The sequence below is a fragment of the Schistocerca serialis genome, chromosome 4, assembly GCF_023864345.2.
Source record: "Schistocerca serialis cubense isolate TAMUIC-IGC-003099 chromosome 4, iqSchSeri2.2, whole genome shotgun sequence".
NCBI classification, from domain to species: Eukaryota; Metazoa; Arthropoda; class Insecta; order Orthoptera; family Acrididae; genus Schistocerca; species Schistocerca serialis.
In genome coordinates this window covers 87,688,342-87,708,025 of record NC_064641.1, presented here as the reverse complement: position 1 = coordinate 87,708,025, position 19,684 = coordinate 87,688,342, and the positions used below count along the sequence as shown (strand labels likewise).

General features: G+C 45.1%; 1 non-coding gene across 1 annotated transcript; it reads right to left on the bottom strand.

The window, feature by feature from the left end:
• Positions 1-6,978: 6,978 nt before the first annotated feature.
• Trnas-uga (transfer RNA serine (anticodon UGA)) lies at positions 6,979-7,053 on the bottom strand. The gene has a single exon. It is a non-coding gene; the product is annotated as a tRNA-Ser (tRNA).
• Positions 7,054-19,684: the final 12,631 nt, after the last annotated feature.

The following is a 19,684-nucleotide window of genomic DNA, read 5'->3' as shown; positions in this document are numbered from 1 at the left end:
TGTTAAGTATGGAGCTAATGCATCAGCATGCTCCGAAAGGAACTTAATTGGTATGCAGTCTGGACCAGAAGACTTGCTTTTATTAAGTGATTTAAGTTGCTTCACAATTCCGAGGATATTTATATCTACGTTACTCGTGTTGGCAGCTGTTCTCGATTCGCATTCTGGAATATTTACTTTGTCTTCTTTTGTGAAGGCATTTCGGAAGGCTGTGTTTAGTAACTCTGCTTTGGCAGCACTGTCTTCGATAGTATCTCCATTGCTATCGTGCAGAGAAGGCATTAATTGTTTTTTGCCGCTAACATACTTCACATACGACCAGAACCTGTTTGGATTTTCTGCCGGGTTTCGAGACAAAGTTTCGTTGTGGAAACTGTTATAGCCATCTCGCATTGAAGTCCGCGCTAAATTTCGAGCTTCTGTAAAAGATCGCCAATCTTGGGGATTTTGCGCCTGTTTAAATTTGGCATGTTTGTTTCGTTGTTTCTGCAACAGTGTTCTAACACGCTTTGTGTACCAAGGAGGATCAGCTCCTTCGTTTGTTAATTTATTTGGTATAAATCTCTCAATTTCTCCGATACTATTTCTTTGAATTTAAGCCCCATCTGTTCGAAAGAACAGGGTGCTGAGAAACATATATTGGCGCTCTACACCATAGCAGCGAATACTTTATCCTTCTGCTGGTCAGGGCGGCACACAATGGTGCGTTCGGCACTGAAGTCGTGGACAGCGGCAACCTGTTATTAATGGCGCATGCCCGGAAAATGCAAGTACGCAGTCTCCCGTTCGGTTAATTAGGAATGCAGGTGCTTCCCTATGAGCCACTGAAACCCCGGTGGATATCAGTGTGCAGGTGGACCCATTTGCTGCTCTACCAAACCAATTTGACTATGCCCCACAACTATCATGACGGAATATCTCAAACGTTTGGACGGCCAACTCAAGACAAATAAGTACACCTACGCATCACTCATTGCGTGCGTGATGCTAGAATCAGTACCTCTGACGGTTTGGAAGGTGACTGGCACAGGCTCTAAGTGGCACAGCAGCGAAGGACACAAGTCTCACCGTTTAGGTAGAGACCTGCAGTTCTTTACTGGTGAAGCCCCAGTACCAGAGTGTCCTCTGTGCTTCCCTCGATATGTTGGTAGCAAAGCAGATTTATCTCTTAGACTTCTCCCAATTTAGCACAAGCCAATCACAAGCTGCAGCGCTGCATTTGAAGATGGGAGACTGCTCCTTACTCTGCATACACCGATTTGACCAATCAGAGACTTTAAAGTTAATTGAGAGAAAAGAAAAAACAATTCAGCTTGATGGCCTCTTTCCCACGCATATACCTCGCGTCTTTTGCTAACAACATGACCAGGATGGAACCACAGCCCTCCATAAAAAGATCGTTATCTCCCCTGTTGCATCAATTTCGAAGTTTCCAAAGAACAGCCATAAACTCGCTAAAAGCCTTGCTATTTCACAAGTATGTTTTGTATACAGAGTCTGGACTTCCTGGCAGATCAAAACTGTGTGCCAGACCAAAACTTGAACTCGGGACCTTTGCCTCTCGCGGGCAAGTGCTCTACCGACTGAGATACCCAAGCACGACTCACGCCCCGTCCTCACAACCTTAATTCCGCCAGTACCTCGTCTCCTACCTTCCAAACTTAACAGAAGCTCTCCTGCGGTAGAGCACTTGCCCGCGAAAGGCAAAGGTCCCGAGTTCGAGTCTCGGTCCGGCACACAGTTTTGATCTGCCAGGAAGTTTCATATCAGCGCACACTCCGCTGTAGAGTGACAATTTCATTCTAGGAACAACCCCCAGGCTGTGGCTAAGCGCAGTCCGGAACCGTGCGACTGCTACGGTCGCAGGTTCGAATCCTGCCTCGGGCATGGATGTGTGTGATGTCCTTAGGTTAGTTAGGTTTAAGTAGTTCTAAGTTCTAGGGGACCGATGACCACAGCAGTTGAGTCCCATAGTGCTCAGAGCCATTTTTTGTGGCTAAGCCATGTCTCCGCAATATCCTTTCTTTCAGGAGTGCTAGTTCTGCAAGGTTCGCAGGAGAGCTTCTGTAAAGTTTGGAAGGTAGGAGACGAGGTACTGGCGGAATTAAGGCTGTGAGGACGGGGCGTGAGTCTTGCTTGGGTAGCTCAGTCGGTAGAGCACTTGCCCGCGAAAGGCAAAGGTCTCGAGTTCGAGTCTCGGTCCGGCACACAGTTTTAATCTGCCAGGAAGTTTCATATCAGCGCACACTCCGCTGAAGAGTGAAAATCTCATTCTGGAAACATCCCCCGGGCTGTGGCTAAGCCATGTCTCCGCAATATCCTTTCTTTCAGGAGTGTTTGTTGTGCAAGGTTCGCTGGAGAGCTTCTGTAAAGTTTGGAAGGTAGGAGACGAGTTACTGGTGGAATTAAGGCTGTAAGGACGGGGCGTGAGTCTTGCTTGGGTAGCTCAGTCGGTAGAGCACTTGCCCGCGAAAGGCAAAGATCCCGAGTTCGAGTCTCGGTCCGGCACACAGTCTTGATTTGCCAGGAAGTTTCATATCAGCGCACACTCCGCCGTAGAGTGACAATTTCATTCTAGAGTCTGGATGTCTAGGCGCCAGTGACCTGTCCCACAGAAATTCGCAGAGTGTCGGCTTCCTGCCTAGCAAGAGCCCATCCACTGCTTTATTGCCATTCTACAATGCGCTGGCCACTGCAGTGGCAACTTCTCAGCACTAGTCAGTCTACCTGGACACGGCTGCTGACCGACCAGCGCCAACCAACATGTCTGCACAATGAGACTGTGAAACTCAGCAGTCTGGAAATGTTTCCACCCACGTTCTGCAGGAAAAACGCTCAGCCCTCAGTCGCCATACTCTTTTACTGCAGTGGTTTAAATTGGTACCCTATTCTTTTGAACACAGGTAAAGCTTACCACTATTCCTTCACTAGAGCACACAAGCAAGACCGTTAACTACTGCCCATAATTTCTCATGATGTATGAAGTCAGATCGTAATAAAGATCGTTAAGTGGCATGACACCGAATCAGAGGTGAGGGTACCCTGCAGTCTCACAAGCTACACTTCAGGACCAACTATGTATCAAAATACTCAAGGATTTGTAAGCCGTGTCAGTTATCTAACATTTCATTGGGAGTCTTTCAATGGACCTCAGTCTAGCTTGTTGGTTTTCTGCAATTAATTTTTTGCGTTCACTCCACTTTGGGTCACACAGATCAGTTATCACATTATATCCAGCAAATCAATAAAAGTATGGGTAGACACGGTTTACAGAGAAGCAAATTACATATATCTGTATAGTTCTGTATCTTCAGTCTCTTCCAAAAACACTTTGAATAAATTTCAAATACTGTATCTGTATCTGATATTTCATTTACAGTTCTCTTCCACACTTTACTTGAGCTTTCCTGTTGTTTTATTCAGCACTGCTCTGATGGTAAGTACAGGGATGCTTTTCCACAAGACCCCAAAAACGAAATTTTTTCTAAGGATCGACTCACATTTTCTTAGATACGCAGACAACCACACACCCAAAGCAGAAAAATTCGTAAACTGTCACAAGCATGGATGTGATGTGCTGCAAAAGTGGAGCAACCTGCATCCATATGGTGGTGACATGGTATGCCGCACAGATCAGTGAGGTCGATTCAGTCTGGTAAGTGCCTCAGAGGATTGTCCACGTAGGTAAAACATTCTACATTATACCAATGGAAAAATGGTCCTACCGGGGCACAAACAGGCGAATATGCTGTTTCTTAAAAAACTCTGACTGAAAAGTCGGGTAACAGCTGCTTCATTCTATCTACCTCAGCATCTTTAAAAATTTACCCGTTTTGGCATTCAAACATACTCGCATTCGTTTGAACATACAATTCACATTCACTCCCACAAGTTGCCCTATCTATAGCTCGTTCAGATCCGCTACTCCAGCGCTGTGAGTCGCTTGTACTCATCCACTCCCAATTGTCCATTCTGTGTCACTCATTTAGCTCACCTCATTGTCATTAACTATATCTAACAGTCACTCTGATAGGGGAAGCATCTTTGATGAGTAACCAAAACGTCAGTGGTCCCGGGGGAGAACATTGCCACCGTTTATATTTTGAATAAAAATCATGAGTAATGATGGCCAAAGACTCTGGGCATAAGAATTCACCCGCCTTGCAGCCAACAGCTTTTTCAAAGAGAGCGGAGGAGCGGACGGAAGTTCAGGGCACTCACTTATGCTTTTAATAGGAAACCGCCCCTAAAGGAGAAAGAATCAGCAATGATCAATGGCATCAGGATGCAGGAGCCAATAGAAACCCCTGCATTAAAGAAACATAACGTGCATCCACAGGAATGTGGTCTGTAACTGAAAAGTGTCATGATGATCTATCCACTGGCAAAAGAATCCGGAATAGTCCCCCATTCGGATTTCCAGGAGAGGAATCCCAAACGGGAGGTGACCATGAGAAAAAGATTGAATAAAGTAAAGGATAACGTTCTACGGGCCTGAGCGTAGAATGTCAGCAGTTCGCACGTGGTAGGGAAAAAAGAAAATCTGAAAAGAGAAATTTTAAGACTCAGTCTAAATATAGTGGTTGTCAGTGAAATTGAAAAGAAAAAAAAAAGAATTTCTGGTCAGATCAGCACAGGATAATATCAACAGCAGCAGAAAATGGTACAACGAGAGTACGATTCCATATTAATAGGAAGGTAGGGCAGAGAACAGGTTATTGTAAACAGTTAAGTGATAGGGCTTTTCTCATCAGAATCGATAGCAAAACAACACCGACAACAATTTATCGGGTACACATGCGGTCGTCGCATGCTGAACATGAAGAGACAGAGAAAGTAAATGAGGATATTGAACCAGAGTTCAGTACATAAATGGAGATGAAAGTCTGTTAGTCGTGGGGGATTGGAATGCGGTTGTAGAGAAGCACTGGATGAAATGATTACGGGAGACTATGGGCTTTGGAATAGGAATTAGAAGGAGAAAGACAAACTCAGTTCTGCATTGAATTTCAGATATTAATAGCAATATTCTGTTCAAGAATCACAGGAGGAGGAGGTATAGTCGGAAAAGGCTGAGAGATAATGGAATATTTCAATCAAATTACGCCATGGTTAGGTGGAGAGTCCGAAATCAGATGCTGGTTTGTAAGGCGTACCCAGGAGCAGATGTAGACTCAGATCACAATTTAGTAGTGATGAAGAGTAGATTAAAGTATAAGAGACTAATCAGGAAGAATCAAAGAACAAAGAAATGTAATACGGAAGTGCTAAGGAGTGAAGAGAGACTTTTGAAGTTCTCTGTAGCTATAGATATTGCGATAAGAAATAGCTCATTTGGTAGTTCAGTTGAAGGGAAATGAATATCTCTATAAATGGCAATCACAGAAGTTGGAAATAAAAACATTGGTACAAAGAAGGTAACTGCAAAGAAACCATGGGCAACACAAGAAATACTTCAGCTGAACAATGGAAGAAGGAAGTACAAAAGCGTAAGAAATTCAGGGATATGCAAATAAAAGTCTCTTAGGAGTGAAATACGTGGGAAATGCAGGGAAGTTAAGGCGCAATGGCTTTATGAAAAATATGATGAAATCGAAAAAGAAATCATTGTCGGAAGGACTGGCTCAGCAAAATGGTTCAAATGGCTCTCAGCACTATGGGACTCAACTGCTGTGGTCATCAGTCCCCTAGAACTTAGAACTAAGTAAACCTAACTAACCTAAGGACATCACACACATCCATGCCGAGGCAGGATTCGAACCTGCGACCGTAGCAGCAGCGCGGCTCCGGCCTGAAGCGCCTAGAACCGCACGACCACCGCGGCCGGCGACTGGCTCAGCATCTAGAAAAGAGAAAACTAGGTTCGGTGGAATGAGAAGAAGAGCGGTATCATTAGGAGTAGAATGGGAATTCCTCTGTGAAATGCAGAAGAGAGAGCTGATAGGTGCAAAGAATATATTGAAGGCCTCTATAAGGCGGAAGACTTGTCTGATGGTGTGACAGAACAGGAAACAGAAGCCAATTAGAAGAGATAGGGGATCCAATATTAGAATGAGAATTCAAAAGAACTTTGGAAAACCTAAGATCGAATAAGGCAGGAGGGATGGTTAACATTTAATCAAAGTTCGTACGTTCGTATGTATAATGTTTGAGTCTGGCGATATATCGTCTGACTTTCAGAAAAACATCGTTCACACAATTCCGAAGATTTCAAGAGCCGATAAGCAATATAATTATTGTACAATCAGCTTGACAGCTCATGAATCCAAGTTACTGAAAGAATGATATCCACGAGAATGTAAAAGAAAATTGAGGATGTGCTAGATGACGATCAGTTTGGCTTTAGGAAAGGTAAAAGCACCAGAGGCAATTCTGACGTTGCGATTGGTTATGGAAGCAAGACCAAAGGAAAATCAAGACACATTCATAGTATTTGTCGACCTAGGAAAAGCGTTCGACAATGTACATTGTGGCAAGATGTTCGAAATTCTGAGAAAAATAGGGGTAAGCCATAGGTAAAGACCGGTAATATACAATATGTACAAGGGCGAAGAGGTAACAATTAGAGTGGAAGACGAAGAACGAAGTGCTCGGATTAACAAGGTGCGGGACAGGGATATAGTCTTTTGCCCCTACTGTTCAATTTATGCATCGAAGACGCAGTGAGGGAATCGCTAATGACATTGGTATCCTCAGTGGAAGTGAGGCAGAACATACTGAACAGTCTACTGAGTGCAGAATATGGATGGGGTGTGAACCAAAGGAGAAAACTAATGAGGAGTAGCAAACGTCAGATCAGCGATAAAATTACGCTCAACATTCGAGGCCCCGAACTTAATAAATTCTCCTACCTTGGAATCGATATAACACAAGGCGGACAAAGCAAGGAAGACGTAAAAAGTACACTAGCCCAAGCAAAGAGGACATGCATGGCGAAAAGAAGTCAACTATTGAAACTTCCTGGCAGATGAAGACTGTGTGCCGGACCGAGACTCGAACTCGGGACCTTTGCCTTTCACGGGCAAGTGCTCTACCAACTGAGCTACCCAAGCACGACTCACGCCCCGTCCACACAGCTTTACTTCTGCCTTACCTCGTCTCCTAACTTCCAAACTCTACAGAAGCTGTCCTGCGAACCTGCTGTGTGGACGGGGCGTGAGTTGTGCTTGGTCAGCTCAGTTGGTAGAGCACTTGCCCGTGAAAGGCAAAGGTCCTGAGTTCGAGTCTCGGTCCGGCACACAGTTTTAATCTGCCAGGAAGTTTCATATCAGCGCACACTCCGCTGCAGAGTGAAAGTGTCATTCTGGAAGTCAACTATTGTCAAAAATTCGCCTTAATTTGAGGAAGAATTTTCTGAGTGTGTTCGTCTGGATCACAGTATTGTATGGAACTTAATCACAGACTGTGGGAAAGAAGCTGTGAAGAAGAGAATGAAGGGTCTGAGACGCAGTGCTATAGATTGATGCTGAAGATCAGGTGGACTGATGACATAAGAAATGCGCAGGGTCACCGAAGAACAGGCGAGAGTAGATATATGTGGAAGACATTGATAAAAAGAAGGGGGACAATGACAGGACATGTGTTAAGACGCCAGGCAGAGGAAGCTGCAGAGGGTAAAACCTTTAGGGGAAGACCTGGATTGGAATGTAACCAAACAAATAATCGAGGAAGTTGGGTGAATGCTACCTATGATGAAGGGAAGGGAGGTGAACTCGTGGCGGACTGCATCAAAAAAGTCAGGTGATCAAAAGAAATAAATAAAGAAAATAAGTGCTCCTCCTAGACTGTGTTTGTTTCGTCTGAAGTGGTAAGCCTTGTGTCAGTCCAGGCGCTAGATCGCTTGCCACGATATTTCGATGGGTGCTCCTCTTTAAGCATGGATGAAGCTACCTCGGTATCCATCTTCTGCAAACTACGCTAATTCGAACCATGGCAGTAAGTATTTAGGCCTTCAGATTCCAGAATAAGCGTTGTGCAAGAAGGGAAAATGACATTGACGCTTTTTCTTTGTCTACGCCGGAGTAAATTATCACGAGAGACTATGACGGAATGAGATGGCACTCAAGTTTAAATGGCGGTATTTGAATGAGAGGCTACCATATTTCTTCCGAAAGCTAACACAGCGGGGTCCGTGTAAACGTCAGCTACGTTAGCTCTCACGATTTCGGGCGGAGTGTTCTTTTTCGCAGAAGGTGCGTGCCACAAACACGGCGGAGCGTCGCCGACTGGCTGACGCGGCACGCGGCCGCGAGAGCTGCCGCCAGGGCTGTCCAGAGGGAGTCCCTGGGCCACGCCGCGCCGCGCCACGCCACGCCCCTTACGTAAGGCGGCCTTGACACTGCCGGCGCGGCGCTCGACTCGACTCTGCGAGGCAAGGCGAGGCGAAGCGAGGTGGCCGTGGCTGGACTCAGCTGCTGGCGGCGGCCACCCGACGACCGCCCCACTCCGTCCACACGTGAGGCACACCGTTCCCGTGGCGCGTCCGTCCAGCGGAACTTCTTAAAGGTGCCGTCCCTGTTCCGAGATTAGCTGTCATTACGACTAGTCTCGTATTTGACTTTGCGGATCTGACGAGCTATAGGCAACTGCATTCGAATCATTCTTTCAGATTCTGAAGCCGTGATGTTTTTCCTATTGACCATTACCCTACAACTTTCGCTTCTAGAATGTAGATATCGAAATAGACGACAGAGGGAAAGAGAAACAATTAAAATCGCTCAAAAGAGGAAAGGCCGCTGGACCTGATGAGATACCAGTTCGATTTTACACAGAGTACGCGAAGGAACTTGCCCCCCATCTTGCAGCGGCGTACCGTAGGTCTCTAGACGAGCGTAGCGTTTCAAAGGATTGGAAAAGGGCACGGGGCATCCCCGTTTTCAAGAAGGGAAGTCGAACAGATGTGCAGTACTATAGACCTATATCCCTAACGTCAATCAGTTGCAGAATTTTGGAACACGTATTATGTTCGAGTATAATGACTTTTCTGGAGACTACAAATCTACTCTGTAGGAATCAGCATGGGTTTCGAAAACACGATCGTGTGAAACCCAGCTCGCGCTATTCGTCCACGACACTCAGAGGGCCATAGACAGGTAGATACCGTCTTTCTTGACTTCCGCAAGGTGTTCGATACAGTTCCCCACAGTCGTTTAATGAACAAAGTAAGACATCGACTATCAGACCAATTGTGTGATTGGATTGAAGAGTTCCTAAATAACAGAACGCAGCATTTCATTCTCAATAGAGAGAAGTCTGCCGAAGTAAGAGTGATTTCAGGTGTGCCGCAGGGGAATGTCGTAGGACCGTTGCTATTCACAATATACATAAATGACCTTGTGGATGACATCGGAAGTCCACTGAGGCTTTTTGCGGATGATGTTGTGGTGTATCGAGAGGTTGTAACAATGGAAAATTGTACTGAAATGCAGGAGGATCTGCAACGAATTGACGCATGGTGCAGGGAATGGCAATTGAATCTCAATGTAGACAAGTGTAATGTGCTGCGAATGCATAGAAAGAAAGATCGCTTATCATTTAGCTACAAAATAGCAGGTCAGCAACTGGAAGCAGTTAATTCCATAAATTATCTGGGAGTACGCATTAGGAGTGATTTAAAATGGAATGATCATATAAAGTTGATCGTCGGTAAAGCAGATGCCAGACTGAGATTCATTGGAAGAATCCTAAGGAAACGCAATCCGAAAACAAAGGAAGTAGGTTACAGTCCGCTTATTCGCCCACTGCTTAAATACTGCTCAGCGGTGTGGGATCCGTGCTGGATAGAGTTGATAGAAGAGATAGAGAAGATCCAACGGGGAGCAGCGCGCTTCGTTAGAGGATCATTTAGTAATCGCGAAAGTGTTACGGAGATGATAGATAAGCTCCAGTGGAAGACTCTGCAGGAGAGACGCTCAGTAGCTCGGTACGGGCTTTTGTTAAAGTTTTGAGAACATACCTTGACCGAAGAGTCAAGCAGTATATTGCTCCCTCCTACGTATATCTCGCGAAGAGGCCATGAGGATAAAATCAGAGAGATTAGAGCCCACACAGAAGCATACCGATAATCCATCTTTCCACGAACAATACGAGACTGGAATAGAAGGGAGGACCGATAGAGGCACTCAAGGTACCCTACGCCACACACCGTCAGGTGACTTGCGGAGTATGGATGTAGATGCAGATGTAGATGTAGGTGACTAAAGTTATGAGATACTTCCTAATATCGTGTCTGACCTCTTTTTGGCCGGCATAGTGCTGCATCCCGACGTGGCATGGACCGAACAAGTCTTGATCCATAGCCGTGCGCAACAGTGGAAGTGTTGCCGGTGAAAAACTTTGTGCCCGAGCTGACCCTTTGATTGTGTCCCATAAATATTCTGTCGTGTCCCGGCACAGCCTCACAATACCAGAATGAAGTAAGTGCGAACTGCATTGCGCAATCGGGACGTTAACGACAATGGGTTAGTTATAAATAGCTATCAACCTTTATATCGGAGATGAGAGGGAGAGAATCTCCTTGGTTTGAAGCAAATAAATTTCCTGAAAATATTTGAAATCTCCCTAAGTAATTGAGACAAAGACTGACAGTCTCTGTTCAGCACTATTCCAATGAAACTCTAAAAATCCTAATGGACCTGCAGTTCTTGAGTGTCCACCAGAGTCTATCACCGTCCTCTCGTAGTTGAAGTCTTTATCAGTTGTATCGGCTGCTATGGGCCTACTCGGCCCCGCTGGCGTCTCGCTGTGGAATCTCCAAACTGCAGGCACTGGCTCTGAATCTGCATCTGAATTTCTGCCTCTAGCTATTCCGCTGCCTGGCCTTTTATTTCGTTTCTCATGTACTTGGGTGCTCACGAGTTAATTTGTTTCCCACGACCATTTCATTTATAACTGATCGGATTGCACAAGAATGCCTACGGTTCCACAAGACACTCTCGTTTCTAATTGGTCGGCTCGCTCAAGAATGCCTTCGATTCCACACGACACTTTTGTTTCTAGCTGCACACAACTTAATTTGGTTCCACATGAGTCTTTTCCGCACGTGACTGACACCCTCTCTTGCTGCATTATCGCCCTGGTGTTTGCGTCTTCCATTGCGCAAGTTTGATTCATGCTGCTTCATCTGGCAGGAAGTCAAACACTAAGCTATTTGATCAACAAGCCAAACTTCGCAGCATCTGCCACTTATCTTGTCCCTATGTCCTGGTGGGCTATTTCTTAATGTCAGCTGGCTGTTTGTCTATGGAGCCTGGACTCTTATTATGGTCACAAAGGCAAGAATAAAAATTCAAATTTTCTACAGTCACAACAATTCCATGAGCTTCACGTCGGACGATCTGGGTGGCCAAACCATTCGCTTGAATAGTCCAGAATGTTATTCAGACCAATGACGAAAACTAGTGGCCTGGTGACATAATAGTGTTGTTTGGGAACATGAAGTCCAAGAATGGTTGCATATGGTTCCAACTAGCCGAACATAATCGTTTCCAGTCAATCATCTGTTCAGTTGGACCAGAGGATCTAATTCATTCCGTGTACACACAGCCCACACAATTATGGAGCCACCACCAGCTTGCACAGTGCTTCGTTGATAGCCTCTGTCCATGGTTTAGTGTGGTCTGCACCACACTCGAACCCTGCCATCAGCTCTTACCAGCTGACGTCTGGAGTCTTCTAACCACGCCACGGTTTCGCAGTCCTCTAGGGTCCCACCGAAATGGCCACGAGTTCAGGAGTAACGCTTCAGTCAATGACGTGCTGTTAGCAAACGCACAGTGGTCAGTTGTCTGCTGCCATAGCCCATTAACACTAAATTTAATAGCACTGTTCTAACGGATACGTTCGTTGTACGTCTCACAATGATCTCTGCGGCTATTTCACGCAATGTTGCTTGTTCGTTAGCACTGACAACTCCGCGCAAGCGCCGCTGCTGCTCTCAGTCGTTAAGTGAAGGCCGTCCGCCACTACCTTTTCCGTGATGAAAGGTAAGCCCTGAAATTTCTTATTCTCAGCACACTGTTGACACTGTGGACCTCAGAATGTTGAATCCCCTAACGATTTCCGAGATAGGATATCCCATTCCTCTAGCTCTAACTACCATTCCATGTTCAAAGATTGTTAGTTCCCGTCGTGTGGCGTTAATCACGTCGGAAACCTTTTCACATGAATCACCTGAATACAAATGACAGCTCCGTCAAATGTACTGCTCTTTGATACCTTGTGTACACCATGCTACCCCGATCTGTGTACATATCCCTTTCGCATGATTTTGTCACCTTTGTGTATTATCAGCCTTAGAATATAGTATCCTTCTCCTCTCATCATAACGCCAAAATACTGTACTTTCTGGTACTGATTGTGTGCCCCATTTCCACATCCTTACTGACTCGCCTTAGAACATCTTCATTGTTAATTATTTGTGTCCAACATATTTTTAACACTTGTCGATACAGCTACCTTTCGCATGTCTCAGTCTTCGTCACTGTCACCTTATTAATCGTCCAGAGAGACTGGACGTCATCTAACTTACAGTTCCTAAACTGTTTCACACCTCCCTGCGTTTATTCCTATCCTGTATTAGATCCTTATTGTCTACATGCTTCTGACAACTGTCTCAATGTTACAAACACTAATCGAAGCCTCCCATAAGCCGGTTTGAAACAGCAACATTGGCTGATCAATAATTAAATTGAGTGGGCAAAAGCCACGAAAAGAATTGTTACATCTAAAGATATGCCTTGTATGGCTTGACGGCCAAATGTTGCGGGTACATGGAGGTGTATACGATGTCTGATCAGTTTCTGGCAGACGGGTGTAAATTGAACATGGTAGTACATGGCGGGTTAACTGACTCTGAACACCGATAATCGGTGTAAGACGCTTCAGTCATATCAATCGTAGATATCGCAAGAATTCAGATTTACGAGCTTAGCAGTGTCAAGGATCATTGTCAGTGGATCATGAGAAAGTGCTGGCCTTTAGTATGATCCAGTTAATCCTGGTTGCATGCAGTTGTGTCGACCAGCTGTGTACGTGGTGGCGTGCTGTATTGTGTTATGTGGTCAGTTTTCTTTGAAACAAGCACGGAACATATTTCAGAATATTTTTCTGCTGACTCTTATGATCAAATAGTTGATCTCTGAATGAGATTCAATGAAGATTCAGTACCACTGAAAGCTGCCCTTTCATTGCCTGCTTTTCTCTCCTTTTTTGTCTCAGTGGAGCACCGCAAACTCGGAAGCATTCAAGCCAGCTGGGAATAGAGAGGTGTCTTTCTTAAAAGCAAGATCCATAGATAGACTTGTAAGAAAGAGCCAGGGCAAAGTATCAGCTCCTGGTAGGCAGAGAGGCATTCGTGTTCCCCTGTCCACCCTCTCTACGGGTGGTGTACAGGACGGCTTTTTCCGCCCAAAAAACCGCTACTTCTTCATAGAATCCTTTAGAAACATAAGGAATCTCTAGTTAGGTCTCGCTTTCCAGATGTTGGCATATGAACATCTGTTTTCCTCAGGGGCCACGTTACAGAAAGACGTTCCGTTTAAATTTCAGAATCCTGTGTTCTGATAAGTTCATACTGCTATTTTCCATAGTGATTTTCTCGTATGTGGCAACATGCGGAGTGGCTCATACGAATGTTTCGAAATTGTATCACTGAGTGGGGGAGATTTTCTGCCTTCCTTTCCACCGCAGGGTACAGTTGGTGAGATGCAGTGAAACACTGAAAGAGCAGGAAATGGTTTAACCTTTTTACTTAAGCTCGCAATGTCTGCTACCATTGGCCAGCGAGATCTCTGCTCTGACACAAAAAGTATTCAGACTATTAATACTGAAGACACTGTCTTCTAGGTCTTCGTGGACTAAACTCCTTCTGCTAGGAACAGTACAGCGGAGTAATGACATACTGCTAGACGACAGAAGAGCAAGGACCGCTGTCATACACACACATCCAAAAAAGTTTTGCATCACTCCAGTTCCCAGAACTCCTGAAGATAGACGTTGACTGTGGATACTGTATCACAGACACAGTCCCTTTGACTGTTCAGATATGTCACTAAACCCGCCCAAAGATGTAAACAACCACGCATGATCAGCGTCTATTAGACGGAGGAGGTCCTACAGCCGATCAGTTGCAGTCATTCCACCAGGAGGGAGGTTTACGACTCGTGCTATCTATAGTTACCCATGCCTATAGGGTCAATACCGCGGTTCGATCGCGTCCGCATTGTTACTTTGTGCCAGGAAGGGCTCTCAGCAAGTGTCCTGGCGTCTCGGAGAGAACCAAAGCGATGTTATTCGGACATAGAGGAGATACAGAGAGACAGGAACTGTCGATGACATGCTTCGCTCAGGCCGCCCAAGGGCTACTACTGCAGTGGATGACCTCTACCTACGGATTATCGCTCAAAGTAACCATGACAGCAACGCCGTGATTTTGAATAATGCTTTTCGTGCAGCCACAGGACGTCGTGTTACGACTCAAACTGTGCGCAATAGGCTGTATGATGCGTATCTTCACTCCCGACGTCCATGGCGAGGTCCATCTTTGCAACCACGACACCATGCAGCGCGGTGCAGATGGGCCCAACAACATGCCGAATGGACTGCTCAGGATTGGCATCACGTTCTCTTCACCGATGAGTGTCGCATATGCCTTCAACCAGACAATCGTCGAAGACGTGTTTGGAGGCAACCCGGTCAGGCTGAACGCCTTAGGACACAACGAACAGCGAGTGCTGCAAGGTGGAGGTTCCCTGCTGTTTTGGGGTGGCCCTATGTGGGGCCGGCGTACGCCGCTCGTGTTCTTGGAAGGTAGCGTAACGGCTGCACGATACGTGAATGTCATCCTCCGACCAATAGTGCAACCAAATCGGCAACATATTGGCGAGGCATTCGTCTTTATGGTCAACAGTTCGCGACCCCATCGCGCACGTCTTGTGAGTGACTTCGCTCAGGATAACGACATCGCTCGACTAGAGTGGCCAGCATGTTCTCCAGACATGAACCCTACCGAACATACCTGGGATAGATTGAAAAGGACTATTTATGGACAACGTAACCCACCAACCACTCTGAGGGATCTAGGCCGAATTGCCGTTGAGGAGTGGGACAATCTGCACCAACAGTGTCTTGATGAACTTGTGGATAGTATGCCACGACGAATACAGGCTTGCATCAATGCAAGAGGACGTGCTACTGGGAGTTAGAGGTTCCTGTGTGGACAGAAATCTGGACCACCACCTCTGAAGGCCTCGCTGTGTGGTGGTATAACATGCAATGTGTGGTTTTCATGAGCAATAAAAAGGGCGGAAATGATGTTTATGTTGATCTCTATTCCAATTTTCTGTACAGGTTCTGGAACTCTCGGAACCGAGATGATGCAAAACCTTTTTTGATGTGTGTAGGACGACGTCTCTGCTTGAGCGCTGAGAAGGGGGAGACCTGAACACAGAATCTTCAGCTGCTTGTGCTGCTGCTCCCCTCTGTATTTACACCACGAGTTTGGTAAGAAGATCACGCATTGCAGTCAGTAATTCCATAGGGATGCAGTATTGTTTCACTCCCTTCAGGAGCAAGTTATTCAGCCGTGATGTTTCACAGCCAGGTAGTTGCATTTAATCTGCACTTTGGCGATGTTACTGGTGTTCTAACTTATTTTCTCGTGTTCTTGCTGTAATTTACTAACCATGCTTGAAATCACTGGTCATATTCTTTCCATTTATCGTGCTCATCCAATTGTGTCAATGTTAGATTTCACTCTTATAACCCCTTTTCCCAGTGTGAAATGTGCAATTGTTTATCTTCTTTTCGATAATAAACCTGATTTGTGTGTGGACAGCACTTTTATTGAGAGGAGAAACGTTTTTTGAATTTTCTTTCGAATTTTCCATTTTAATTGTCTTTCGTATTACATCTGGTTCTGCCTCCTTGGTAAGACAGTGGCTTAGCTTGGCCGTAATAGTACCGGATGTTTTGCATAACATCCACACTCAATCCTCGAGAATATCGTCCCACCGCTGACTAGGGTCGCTAGGTTGAGTACCGCTGGCGGAGGAACGTCCACTGAAGCACTCTCTGACCACCAAGAAGACATGAGGGCAGTCACGTGGGACGCGCCGGTCGGGTTGGTGATAACGCGTCAGTGTTCCGAAAGTGCTCTTGCCTGCCAGATCTGTCCGCCACTGGACGTGTCCACTAGTTCCTCCCATTGGCGACGCAATACCTCTCAGTTTAACTGCAGCAGCCTGCTGTTGCAGTAACGAATTTGCGTTTAGTGTGCCTGATGCCATCATTTTTCAACAAGACAATGCGACACGTTACCACTCTTTGCACACAGATGGCTTGAGCAACATTCCACTAAATTCATGACCATGGTTTGGCCAACCCCAGGCCATATTATCTTAATCCAAACCTTTATTTATGGGTTGATTCTGGTACATGTATGCTCGATGAACCCAACACCAACTTTTTTAGGTAGCACTGCAATGTGCATGGATCAAGATCCCTACACTACAATTCCAACACTTGTACAGTTTATGCGGTTTCGAGGGCTTGTAGTGTAATGACTCAGAGTTAGCATTTCATGCACTCCCATGACTTTTGACCGCTCAGTTACTGGAACAATATACCCAAGATTATTTATTTCCCACCATTTCAGGAGTTATTCCTCAAATGAAAAATCAGTCCTCTGCTCATGCAGAAAACCTTAGGGAAAACTGGGAAGTCTTATGTAGTAAACTCAGTCAAGATACTAATAAAAATAATTTTCTGTTTCCTTTCTACAACCTTCTATAACTGCCAATGGTGCATTTGTACCATTGGGTAATTGTGGTGAGTTCTTGTGAATCCTGTTCTTGTGATCGCGTTGTATGGATGAATATAATACGAATAGAAGTGAAAAACTGAAACGTGCTGGTGGCACAAAGCCCACCCCTCTCCGTTAGTGCCAAAAAAGGCACTGAACGACGCTAATAAATGACAGACATATTACCACCAAACTGCTCTACTTTATGATAAATTAGTTATGTGTTGTGGGATTTAAGCCATAATAGGAAATCTTGTAATCAGGAAATTACATCACTATGTCTATGCAGTTTGTCTGATTCGATATTTTTCTTTATTAATACGTGAGAGTTGTGATATGCCTGTATGATAGGGACCTCAACAATATTTTCAAAGTAATAGGACATTTCAGTTTGCATGTATTGACAAATTAAACATTTCTGAACAACAGAATGTTTCAGAAAACAAAATATTGGCAACTGTGTGCTTTTCAGGACGAGAAAGAAAAACATTACTCAATAGCAATAGAAGTTGCTGACAAATAATTCGGCAGATAAGATAAAGAAACCGAGCTGGCCAGGTGCCACGATGTGGTCAGAGAAAATTTTGCAGAGAGACAGCCAGGAGTTACTCTCTCGCTGCGAGACGCTGAACTGAGAGGCCTCTTCTAAGGCTCTTAGTCTTCTGCAGGAAGGCTGCTCAGGACTTCTGACTGTAAGCAGTAACTGTCAGTCAGAATCAGTGGGCCACATGCGTGATCTCAGTCTGTATTGGCCTCAGAATGCACAATTGACCACTGCTTGCAGTGGTTGCTTTCCTGTCGAAAGCGCACGGACGTCGCTCAATAGCCGACGATGCATAAATGCAGGTCACCACATGTGGTTATGACATGTACTGAAGCATTGCAATTACAGCTTGGTCTGCCAGTAATCTGTCTATCTCAAAGTAATAGCTAACTCCCAGCAAAGTGAATCTGAGAAAATTATTAATGCTTGGGGCATATCATTATTTTCTTTATAATCTTACTAAGAGATGGGAAGATTGTATCAAGTAACAGTGTAAAGGATACCTGCATTTAAATTAGCTATAGTCTAAAGTAGATCAGATTTTTCAGAAATAAAAATAGTTACCATAATTATACATTAGTTACGCTGTTGTGTGTTTCATGTCTGATACAGTTTTCTAAGTTCACAGTGAAGTGCAATTTTTGTAACTAACATAAGTTAGCTTCACAACAGTTTAGAATCGCCTAGCGACTCATCATCAGATGGCACACTTTTAGTCAATGTCCGGAGCATTGTGAGGGTTTTTCATAAGTGTAAATGACCACCACAATGCTCTAAACAGTCGTTACAAATGTATCCCACCCGATCATGAATTGCTAGGCGATTCTAAATCGGTCAGGATAAAAAAGAATTGAAGAGTCACAAAAGGTAACTAGCTGCAGTTATTTCGGGACACCCTTACAGAAATCTCATCGCTCATAAAATAGGTTTTCAAGAGTGGAGGTGCGGTTGGGATATCAACATTTACGCTACATCACTGCACAAATGGGAGAGAAAAAGATAGTTCACATGTTGCCGGCTTATTGCTTACTTCTGTCTAAAAGATTATTAAGCCAGAAAGCCAAATGAACAGTACCTACATTACTTTCTGTCCATCATTGTATGACACTATGTAGAAGTCTGAATGTGTGGTGATGAACAAGTAAACTGTGATGAATGTATTCATTTTGCTTCAAAATTGGTCTCTAATTCAGAAAATCTAGGTAGATGAGCTTTTGTGTGAGACGCTAGCCTATGCCAGATCGTCCTCTCATATTTTTATTCCTATTCACATAATGATTTGCGAATGTCTTGCATACCACATTCATTCTCTCCTTCGATTCAGACGATATTTGCTCTCCTTGGTCAAACTTTTCGTGCTTAACTACATGAGTGGTCAGGGGCAGCAATGCATTTTTAGTTCAACTCCATTCTGATACTGGTGAACCCTGTCATTACCAGAGTTTACAAGATCTTCCGTATCGTGTCGCTTTCAGCTTATGCAACCTCAAACGTCGGGGAAGAATCAGCCTTTCCTACGGGCCAGGCACGCTAACGGTAATTCAGAAACGAGTTCATCACACCGGCAGGCGTAAATACGAGTCGGACATGCCAGCCTAAGCTGGGGTTTCGCAAGGTCAAAATATTTCCGCTAGACAGATGCATTGCTCGTCCAGTTCAGACAATATGAAACAGAGGACTTAGGAATGGGGAGGCGGAAACCTCTTAGGTTCCTGAGCTGCTACAAGAGTCTGAGTGACCGCCTGCTAAAACTACCGTTTCTTCCTCTTGCTGCACGGCATTCCAGATTCTGACATATTGCCGCAGCTGCGCCTAAGAAAATTTCCGCTTCAGTTTTCTGTGGGAAAAACAGCCCGAAAAACGATTAAATGCCTATAAATCCCATAACATCTACCTTACTGTGAGACAGTGGTTTCAGACCTTTCCCGGGTGCGAAAGCACGTTTCTGATTGGCGTTCTGGCATCTGAACTGTTGGTCGGAGAGAGTGGGTTCGATTCTGTCCCCTCATTGCAGCAACCGTTAGGTCTTTTCGGTGATTGGCCAACCAAAGTACGACGAACGGGCACTCCGAAGCTTGCAGGGAAGAGAGAGGTATTGCCGTAGCGAGACTCATGGAGACTTCGCCGTGGGCGCCTCTCTCAGCACCGTCGCGGCTTTCCTAAGAAGATTTGGACTTCGGCTATATGTCGAGCCACCAGTGTTAGGTTTAGAATTTCTCGGGACTTGGATAAATTTTCTCGCGATCGCACCTGAGAAGACGAGTGCATCCCACGGCCTCAGCCACAAGAACCTGCCCTGCGGCAAACAGTAGTAGCGCTCGCAGAAGCGCAGCCTACGG